Here is a 10,754-nt window from a genome sequence, read left to right as displayed (position 1 = left end):
TTTTTTTTTTTGTGAAAGCGCATTTACTGAGATGAAGAAATAATACCAGCTCTTAATAATAAACGAGTACCACCTATCAAGAACTTCAAAACTGCTTTTAGAATCCCCAATATTTTTAACATATTTCAATAGGGGTATTCTCTGAGTCTTGCAAAGCCCTTGCATGGTGCACAGATTGCACAGATTGCACGGTAAAAACCGGTTTTCGTATGTGACAGCTTTGCAAACCGTGCAATCCGTGCACCGTGCAAGGGCTTTGCAAGACTCAGAGAATACCCCTATTGTAAATGCAAGCGACATTTTTCCAAATTGTGAAATGGAGTTAGCTTTTTATTCTTGACACCACCACGGAATTGAAATATAATAATTATCTCCCACCCTATGGAATGTTATAAAAAGTGATTCATTATACTTTATTTATTTATACACTTAAATATACTCGCATGCACTCGAGTGTCCTGTCCAATAGTTTTCATAAGTTTTGCGCAATTTCTAGGGCACAATAACAAAGCTCCACCTTTGCAGAGCAAACACTTGGCTAACTCTTCGAAAATATTGCTCGGCTAATGGCGAATTCTACTTTAATTCAATCGCCAACCTGGTAAGTAGTTTCTACTACTTGTTGCTATATTATGTGGCAAGTGTGTGTATTCTTACACTAAAGCTATCGATATCCGTTCATTACCGGCTTCGGCCGTGGGTGGTGATGACATGCTGAGGCTGGCTCCACCACCACCACCGACAGGTCTGAGTGGTGGTCGAGTGAATTATGTTATTGAATTAAAGTACAGTTGCTGGTGGGCACAGTCTCCTCAGTAGTGTCAGTATCAGTTTCAGTATCCCTGCCGCCACCCACGGCACGGTAGAGTGCGCCCCCCCCCCCCCCACCTTTCAAGCAGGAGCGTGTTTTCATAGCATTGCTATGTTTTACAACACAATACACCTTGTTTTTGTTTACCCTCAGCACGGCAACATTCTTGTTACTGACGCGCTGCGCTGTTTCATCTGCGCCACTGAAAATTGCACAATTATTTAGTGGCTGGCAACCAAGCCTAACTGCATACAAACATATGTATGTATGTATGTATGTATGTATGTAACTTGTTGGGTTCCTCTTTCTGTTAGGTACGCTCGCCTTAGGACGAACGGAGCGTTGGACAAGCACTCAGCGTCATTACGAGCACGTTCTCTGCGGTATTTCACACAATCTGGCTTTCCATGTCGTTTCTTTTCCAATTCACTCACTTTGTTAATGTAGCGAAAAGACGTCAACCGTTCGATGTTGATTTGAATTGGAACGGAGAAACCTTGTGCAGACAATAGGGGTACGACGATATGCAGATTCGTAGAAATGGCTCCCACTTCCAACTATAAAATACTTAACCCACCACTGCATTGATTAAAAGTATCCTTAGTAGTCCTTGATAGGGTCATATGTCGGTGAACATTTGAAAGAACAACTTCAAACTTTCACACATACGATACTCTATAAATAAGTAGTATTTTAAAAAATTTAGAAATAATTTGTATTCTGTGGTTCTTGCATATAACATTGGGGGAAATTAGTGCAACGAATTTCTCATTATAGCATTAGAGTAACCAAAAATATGCCCTTAAAAACTAGATTTGAAAGGCTTAAAAATTCAGGAAGAATTAGCCTTCTTTCGAAATGGGGGGAAAAAAACAACAAAAAATTGCCGCAAGAAGCGGCACGAAACAAATGGTCGCTGGTTTCTTCACAACCATTTGCTTGGCGAGAGAATTGGATGAACGGAGGAAAAACCAGGAAAGATGACAAGTTTTCTTTTTGTTCCCGAGCACCAGGGATTAATTGCACGCACAGCGGTTTTTATCAGACAGACATGTTTTCAGATACCAACTTCACTGTAGGAAAAATGCTTTAAGGAGCGTACACTAAAAAAAAAAAAAGATTAGTTTCGACAACTAAATATAGTTAGTTGCCGAATTTGTACCATACACTCAGAAAAAAGGCAGGTAAATATATTTATCTCCACACAAGATTTGGTAACTGTAACCAAATCGTGTAACTATAACCAAATCACATTTTTAGTTATTGTAACTAAACTCTTTTCTCAGTGTATTGGTCAAGGTTTTGAAACTATTACCAGTGTTTGGTAATTATAACTAAATATAAATTATGGTTGTTTTTGTTCCACACTATTTTTCATAAATAGCGGCTTAAAGCTCAATAAAATTGTTGAATATAAATATATTAAAGCTTGTGATATTTATCTATATTAAACCAAATCGTTTAGTTCAAGGTTTTGGTAAATATTAATTAATATTGCTTTGAAGAATATTTCTACAAATTCCATTCAACTTAACGTTAGGTTCATAAAACGACAAGCTTTCTCCCAACACATGTTGTAGTCGTAGTTACCAAATCTTAGTTGAGGCCAGTGATGGAAAAGTAGGTAGATCCTATTTAATTTTTTTTCAGCCCTTTTATAATTTGAAGGTACATTTGGTTCAAAAAATTTTTTTCTGAAAATTCATAAACGCTACCTCAGGTTATTGTTATTTGTGATAAAAAAAAAGGGAAAGTGTTGTATTTATTTTGAAAAAAAGTTTTCTTAGAGCTCGCGCTGGTCGGTTTTTTATAAAAACGCTGATGTCCTCATCTTTTTTATTTTCGTGACATGTTATGCAGCTAAAAATGTGTTTTTACATATAATTATTCTGGTATTATTGGGGAACATTCCCTTAATTACATACCTGTCTTGGGCAGCTAGAATGGGCCTAGTATGCTCTCGGAAAGAGACTAGTAAAATTAAAACGTTCATACTGAACAATTTACGCGTTATCTTGGATTGGAATTTGTTACCAGAGGGTTTTTGGGGTTGCTGAGGGTTTTGGGGTTTGAGGAATCTGAAGTTAGTTTTTCAAAATTCAAAATGGCGGACCAAAAATGGCGACCCATTTTTTTTAAATGATTGGAGTTGTTCGAAACCCGGCACTCGAGAGTTTTGGGGTCGCCAATTACGAACCTGAAGTCAATTTTTTTAAATTCAAAATGGCGGATCCAATATGGCGATCAAATTAAAAAAAAATGCTAAAATTAAAACGTTGATACTGAACGTTTTAAACATTGTCAAGGGTTGAAACTCGTTCCTAGTGGGTTTCTGGGATTGCTGATTACGAATCTGATGCCAGATTTTCAAAGTTCAAATGCATAACTTTTGTCGGAAACTGTCTGTCTGTCTGCCTGGAATGGACTTCCGGTTTAAACATTTCCAATCTGTTTAACCCACTTCTGGTCGAAGTCGGTAATACGACCAAGAGTTAGAACACCCTCGACTTGGTAATTCATAGTTTTTCGTTTTCCAATAAAAACATTTTCACTCCAGAAGTCCACGACGAGTTGATGTTCGAAGTTCATTTAGAGGTTGAAAAAGACACTTTAGAGGGGGAAAAATAATCAAACAAAAGTAAAAAAGTATGTCTAATTAAAAAAAAAAACTTCCGTTTAGTTTAATCCACTTCCGACCGAAACCACCAAAAGATAGAGCATCTCAGAATTGTAGGTGATATTTTTGCGTTTTTCAATAAAAAAAAAAACAAGATTTGGACCCATTTTAGAGGGAGACCTGGAGAGCCAGAGTAGCCTAAGTGACTTTGGAAAAAAAAAAATGGGGTAAAACTTAAACTATTGTCAAAACACTTACGCGTGAAATTACATTTAACGAATAGAGTCTGCATGCAAGTTTCCCATTTGACAAGTTGAAGCAAGATGGCAAATACATTTATATGTACATCAATGCATATAGAAATGCTGAACACTTGCCAGTTTAGAGGTTGCAATTACCCTGCAAAAAACGTTGGACCATATTGAAGTACTCACAAAATACTCCTCTGTAATTCAGCAGTGGGCAAACCCGTGTCTCTACACCAGCTTATTATAACCCGATGACCCTCAGCGAGTACTTTTTACATGCGTCCGTGGTGTAGTCGCAATTTTTGCAGGTTATAGTTACGGTGACCATATTAACCAACTTAAAATAAAGGACTTTTTTTTTAATGATTTGGGAATACGTACATAAAACTTCTATGATAAAAGTACCTTACCCATATCGTAATTTAAATCAAATATTTACCAGTTAGTTATATTATTTAATTGTAAAAGTTTCCCTGTTGTTGCGAAAAATGAAGCCAAATCCTTTTCAAGGACTCCGTCATCCTTTGCTATCAAAATTCGTTTACCATAATTTATTAAATGGAATTTAATGATCACAATGTACCGGAGCCTTAATTTTTCAACCAATTTTTACTAAAAACCAGAAAAAAATATTTATTTTGGTGAACATTTTTTTATAATATTTAATTTTTTTTCAGTATTCTTTTTTTGTTTTGGGAGAACCATACAATTGTTTTCAAATAGTTTTTGTTTTGTAAAATTTATTAACTGGAACAGGAGAATACATTTTCTTCAGAATCGCTACTTTTTCTGCATTTTGCACTAAAAAAATAAATATAATCAAATAAAAGTTCAGAAATCAGGCTCAACTAGTCTCTTGCAAATATTGGAAGCTTCACAAAAAAAATAAAAATTTAACAAATTAATTGAAAAATGAAGGCTTCAGTGAATTACGAACACAAAATGCCATTTTTGAACCACTGTGCAGCAGGGGGTTTGTTGTTCTTTCAGTGGAACTGGAAACTCAGCATGCAACACGATCCTGGGCACAACTTTGTTTGTGCTTTTTAGATTGTACAAAGATTAGCGATTAAATAGAAACCCTTAAGTGGGATGCAAAACAAACTGGCGAGGGTTTTCATTATATTTTATAAGGGACATTTTTGTTTTTCATATTCAGTGTTTAAAAATTTACCTCTGAAAAATGCAGAGCCGATTTAAAGGACAGTTTAAGAAATAAAGGACAAAATGCATCCTTTATTTTGAAAAAATTATAAAGGACAGGGGGTTAAAATAAAGGACTGTCCTTTAAAATAAAGGACGAATGGTCACCGTAGTTATAGTTAGATGAAAAATAAAAAAGTATAGCGCTACGTACATTTATATGTATGTGTGTATGTATACGTGTTCATGCTTGTATCTATAAAAAATGTATGTATGCAAAAAATATGAAATAGAAAAGCATTCTGAATAATGGGAAACAAACAACAATTGAGGCATATCTACTATATATTGACGATAATAATGAAGCGATTTTCCAGTTATGTACACTCATCAGCTGCACCTTCGAATAAAAGCAAACAGCAACAGGGAAAGTTACGACAGCTAACATTACAAGAAAAACAAGTACAACAAAAACAAACAAATAAAATAAAATAAAAGGACTCAACCACGAATCGACATTTAGAAAACATAACACTTCCACTTACTTCTTCACATTCACATTGCCAACCTCAGCGCTACGGCCATTTCTAAGCGCACTTGGCATTTCACACGACACAACTTAACGCAATTTCGCTTTACGTAACGTGATCTCAATCAACAAGAACACCAAAGGAAACAGTTATTATAACAGCAGCAACAATAACAAATATCAATGGCAACAAAAGCCATAAAAGCAGGGACCAACGAGATATGAACATACATACGTACATACATACATACATACATACATACATACATACATATGTATGTACAAAGTGCCATCCATACCAACATAATAATGTTGGCAAGTTGGTTAAGTTACGAAATCAAGTGGAAGCGTACGGCGAGAATAGCATGCATTACCTCAGCAGCGTCTACTTCACGCTTACTGCGAATTTATAGCCACCAACTTTACCCGCACGGCCCCAACGGAGGCATCTGCACCAACGCCACCAACAACAATCTGTTGCTGCCGGCTAAAGGCTTTGCAGCTTTTGAACGAGCGACACTATGTAGCAAAAGCAGATACGCTCGCTCATAAGCGCACCGCCCGTAAACAAGGGCAGTAGTGTATATACATACATATGTACATACTAGGGATGTTACGAATGTCATATTTTTTAACATTCGCCAATGCGAACGTTCGGAGTAACATTAAAAAAGCTATAATCAACTTAGGCATCGTTTTTATTACTTAAAAATTTTTTAAATTATTAGAACATTGAACGAGTGCTTAACCTATACAGTGTTTTAGTGTTGTAGTCAAAGTTCAAAAGGGGCATATTGTATTTCAAAAAAGTAATTTTGCTGCCTTTTCTCCCATGAGCCGATTTCTTAAAGCCAGGTCTGAACAATTGCTCACTTGGAACGCTGGCAGGTGGAGCGCTCAAATATTTGCGGGCCAGATCTGTAAATTTGTCGTATTTTAGTTTAGTTTTCCACAAATCGAGATGATTTTCACGGAGATGGGCTCGTTTTTCTTTAAGATAGGCCTTCAATTGAGCCTTAATTTCACATTTTTTAATGTTTCCAGATTCTACATACGAGCCTTCGCTTTCGCTGGAGGAATCTAAAATTATTTCTAGGTTGCTTATAGGACTTTTAGCAGTACTTGTTGAGGGCCCATCAATGTTGCTTGATATACTACTTAATCGTTTAGCGCCTGAAGCTAAAAGCCGGTTATGGTGCGCACGCCGGTTAGACAGACTTAGAGACATTTCAACAGTACTAGAGTGGACTCTCTGCCCATGTACACATTCGCATTCGCAAAACATTCGTATCATTTGATGCGAATGCGAACGTCGAATGTGAATGTGTAAAATGATGCAAATCATTCGCATAACGAATACGATTCATTCGCAAAACGAATGCGAATGCAAATATTCGCAACATGGTAACATCAACTAAATATGTCTTTCTCAACACGTGATTTCGTTATAGTTACAAAATCAATCAAATCAAAATATTGAGAGAAATATATTTAGTTCATTTTTTTCTGAGTGTAGCTAACAAATTTTTCAAGTTATGTTCATTTGTCTTATACAGACACCCTGTGCGCAATATCACGTATCAGAGATGTAATCTCCATGTAAATTTATAACCCTTCGGCAAGAAAAATATCAGACTACTTTCATTAAACAGCAGCTAACTATGTACTAGTAATTATAGTAATTATAGCATAAAAGACGGCAACGTTAATCTGGATTAACGGCGCAGTTGGTCCGTCTCTGCCACTTGTCAGTGGAATCTTCTAATCGGCTAATGCGGATGCCAAACTCGCTTGCTTTATTTGTTAAAACTGGCCACTTTGGTCAGTGCTGCCATCGAAAATTTCCTTATCTGCATTAAATTTGAGGATTAGCTGCAATTAATTCCCGAGATAATTCCCAATTACCGAGTTAATTCGGATCAATGCTGTCGTCTGTTTATGCTTACACTTCTGAAATACCGTCATAGTGAATTCTCAAAATTGCTTGGAAAATTATGAACTTTTTTTTTAGATACAGTCTAATGTATATACACACATACATATGTATGTATGTACATATCGGCAATTGAAATGCCAAAAGACGTAACAACATAGTAAATGAATGGAAAAAGTCGTGACTAATATTTTAATTTTTTTCATTAAATGATGTGGGGAGTTGTAATTCGATGAAATCCATCATATAAATCAAAAGGTAAATTTTGAATTTTTTATTAGTTATGACGTTTTGCATATCAACGATGATGGTTGTTACGTCTTTTTGCATTTCAGGTGACGATATGTACATCTAAACGAACTGGAATTATTACAAGTGCACAAGAATTCGACACAAACACTCCATTCATCACTATGCCGCCGCAAACGGCCCCTCCCCACACCGTTGCCATCATCGTTGGCGGCCATCAGCAGGAAGTAGCGTCTCATCGCACACATACATAAGTATGTATGTGCATACATACCCAGAAGAAATAAGGAGTAGAGAGCAATTACAGAATTAAAATTCCTTAATTATTTTTTTTTTTTTATAAAACGGACCCAATTGCAAGGCCTTGCCTTTCCGCTCTCGGGAGAACAACTCATAGAAGGGCTTATCTTTTATGCGTAACTTATGCGTAACACTTCACAGATGCCTTTTCGTAATTAAGAAAAACCAATAACAAAAATGAAAAATTATATTGAGTCTAACGAGATTCGAACCCGGGCCTTCCTGAAAGCTAACAGACCGCCGATTTAGTTGGGCTCGCTAATCTTTCCATTGCACCACAACTAATTGGTCGTAGCGATTAAGTTGGTGTAGTGTGTGCACCTGCCTGCATATATCTTCATGTACATATTTCAAGCGAGTCCTACTATTGAATTATGCGGCCGATAAAGTTCTGTGGTGTGCGGTGGCTCTTACATCTATTCCGTGTGTTGCAATATCCATGGAAGTAGCAGTTAATTTTCTGATAATTTTTTATGAAGAAAATTATTAAAAAATATTAGAAAATCTCTCTACTTATGTATATGTTTTTTGGCTTTCCTTTGTTTTATTTTTCCAACGTGAAAAGCTGTTTTTTTTTTTTTTGAAAAAGTTGGTACAATAAAAACTACGAAACACGTGGCGGATAAGAAGAAAAAAATTATTGTATCATGTTGAGTAGCTCATTTCAGTTTATTTGCTTAACACGTTGCCTACACACTTCTCGAGAAGGAGCATCGTACTGATGTTTGGATGTGATTTGCACTTGCTTAGGAGCTGTTCTGTAATACCTTACCAAAGGAAAGCCTTCACAAAATTGCTTCTGGGTACATATGTATGTATGTATGTATGTATATATATTTGTAGCACAACCTCAGCTTGCAGTGGCTCTGGCTTGTAAGTTTTGCATTGCTCCACAACTAACGGGTGATTTTTTAAGAGCTTGATAACTTTTTTTTAAAAAAAAACGCATAAAATTTGCAAAATCTCATCGGTTCTTTATTTGAAACGTTAGATTGGTCCATGACATTTACTTTTTGAAGATAATTTCATTTAAATGTTGACCGCGGCTGCGTCTTAGGTGGTCCATTCGGAAAGTCCAATTTTGGGCAACTTTTTCGAGCATTTCGGCCGGAATAGCCCGAATTTCTTCGGAAATGTTGTCTTCCAAAGCTGGAATGGTTGCTGGCTTATTTCTGTAGACTTTAGACTTGACGTAGCCCCACAAAAAATAGTCTAAAGGCGTCAAATCGCATGATCTTGGTGGCCAACTTACCGGTCCATTTCTTGAGATGAATTGTTCTCCGAAGTTTTCCCTCAAAATGGCCATAGAATCGCGAGCTGTGTGGCATGTAGCGCCATCTTGTTGAAACCACATGTCAACCAAGTTCAGTTCTTCCATTTTTGGCAACAAAAAGTTTGTTAGCATCGAACGATAGCGATCGCCATTCACCGTAACGTTGCGTCCAACAGCATCTTTGAAAAAATACGGTCCAATGATTCCACCAGCGTACAAACCACACCAAACAGTGCATTTTTCGGGATGCATGGGCAGTTCTTGAACGGCTTCTGGTTGCTCTTCACTCCAAATGCGGCAATTTTGCTTATTTACGAAGCCATTCAACCAGAAATGAGCCTCATCGCTGAACAAAATTTGTCGATAAAAAAGCGGATTTTCTGCCAACTTTTCTAGGGCCCATTCACTGAAAATTCGACGTTGTGGCAGATCGTTCGGCTTCAGTTCTTGCACGAGCTGTATTTTATACGGTTTTACACCAAGATCTTTGCGTAAAATCTTCCATGTGGTCGAATAACACAAACCCAATTGCTGCGAACGGCGACGAATCGACATTTCACGGTCTTCAGCAACACTCTCAGAAACAGACGCAATATTCTCTTCTGTACGCACTGTACGCATTCGTGTGGTTGGTTTAATGTCCAATAAAGTAAACTGAGTGCGAAACACATTTCGAACCGAACACTGATTTTGGTAATAAAATTCAATGATTTGCAAGCGTTGCTCGTTAGTAAGTCTATTCATGATGAAATGTCAAAGCATACTGAGCATCTTTCTCTTTGACACCATGTCTGAAATCCCACGTGATCTGTCAAATACTAATGCATGAAAATCCTAACCTCAAAAAAATCACCCGTTACATACTGCACGTACAGCCCGCCCGGCGCCCGGCGCCCTTGTTGCTGCGCTGGCCGTAAGTTGCAAAGTACTCCCCATATACCCGACGAATGCTTGGCAACATCTCGGCATGGCAACACCAGCTTATGATTTACCATTATGAACGTAACATCACGCAAACCCAAACAACTTACAATTCCTTTTTAAAAGTATGAATGCACATACACACACACATACACATGTAATTTTATTTTTATTTTTGCATTCATACAAACGTATCTTTGGCTATTATGCTCTAATGAGTAAAAAATATTTTCTGGGGCCTCTAATGGCAAGATTAAATTTTCCGCGCTTGCCGCTCTCTCTCTATTGACGTTAGGTTTTCCCAAGGGATTAATTTTACTCCTTCGAGAACTCGACCTTCTTAACCTATATATATCACATAAATTATGTGTATATGTATCTTTATTTAAACAGATCTATAACAACCAAGTACAAGTACCAGTACCAGTGCCAAAGTACAGAAGATGTCCAGTATAACGATGTCTCGGAATAACGAATTTTCGGTTTAACGCATCATCAAATTTTCCTAATTAGGGGTATTCACGATCCGGTGCATACTGTCTAACATGGTGCGTAGATAGTACAGATAGCATGATTGGCTAGTTTTGTTGTTGTTTGAACACATGAAACAACAACAATCATGCTATCTGCGCACCATGCTATCCAGTATGCACCGGATCGTGAATACCCCTATTGATTTTTCTTGCGATATAACGAACACCATTTATGTTTTCAGCTGAAACTTCGCGTT

This window comes from Rhagoletis pomonella, unplaced genomic scaffold (assembly GCF_013731165.1).
Source record: "Rhagoletis pomonella isolate Grant_MI unplaced genomic scaffold, Rhpom_1.0 Rhpom_scaffold_00007, whole genome shotgun sequence".
Lineage (NCBI taxonomy): Eukaryota > Metazoa > Arthropoda > Insecta > Diptera > Tephritidae > Rhagoletis > Rhagoletis pomonella.
Note: the sequence above shows the minus strand (reverse complement) of the source record.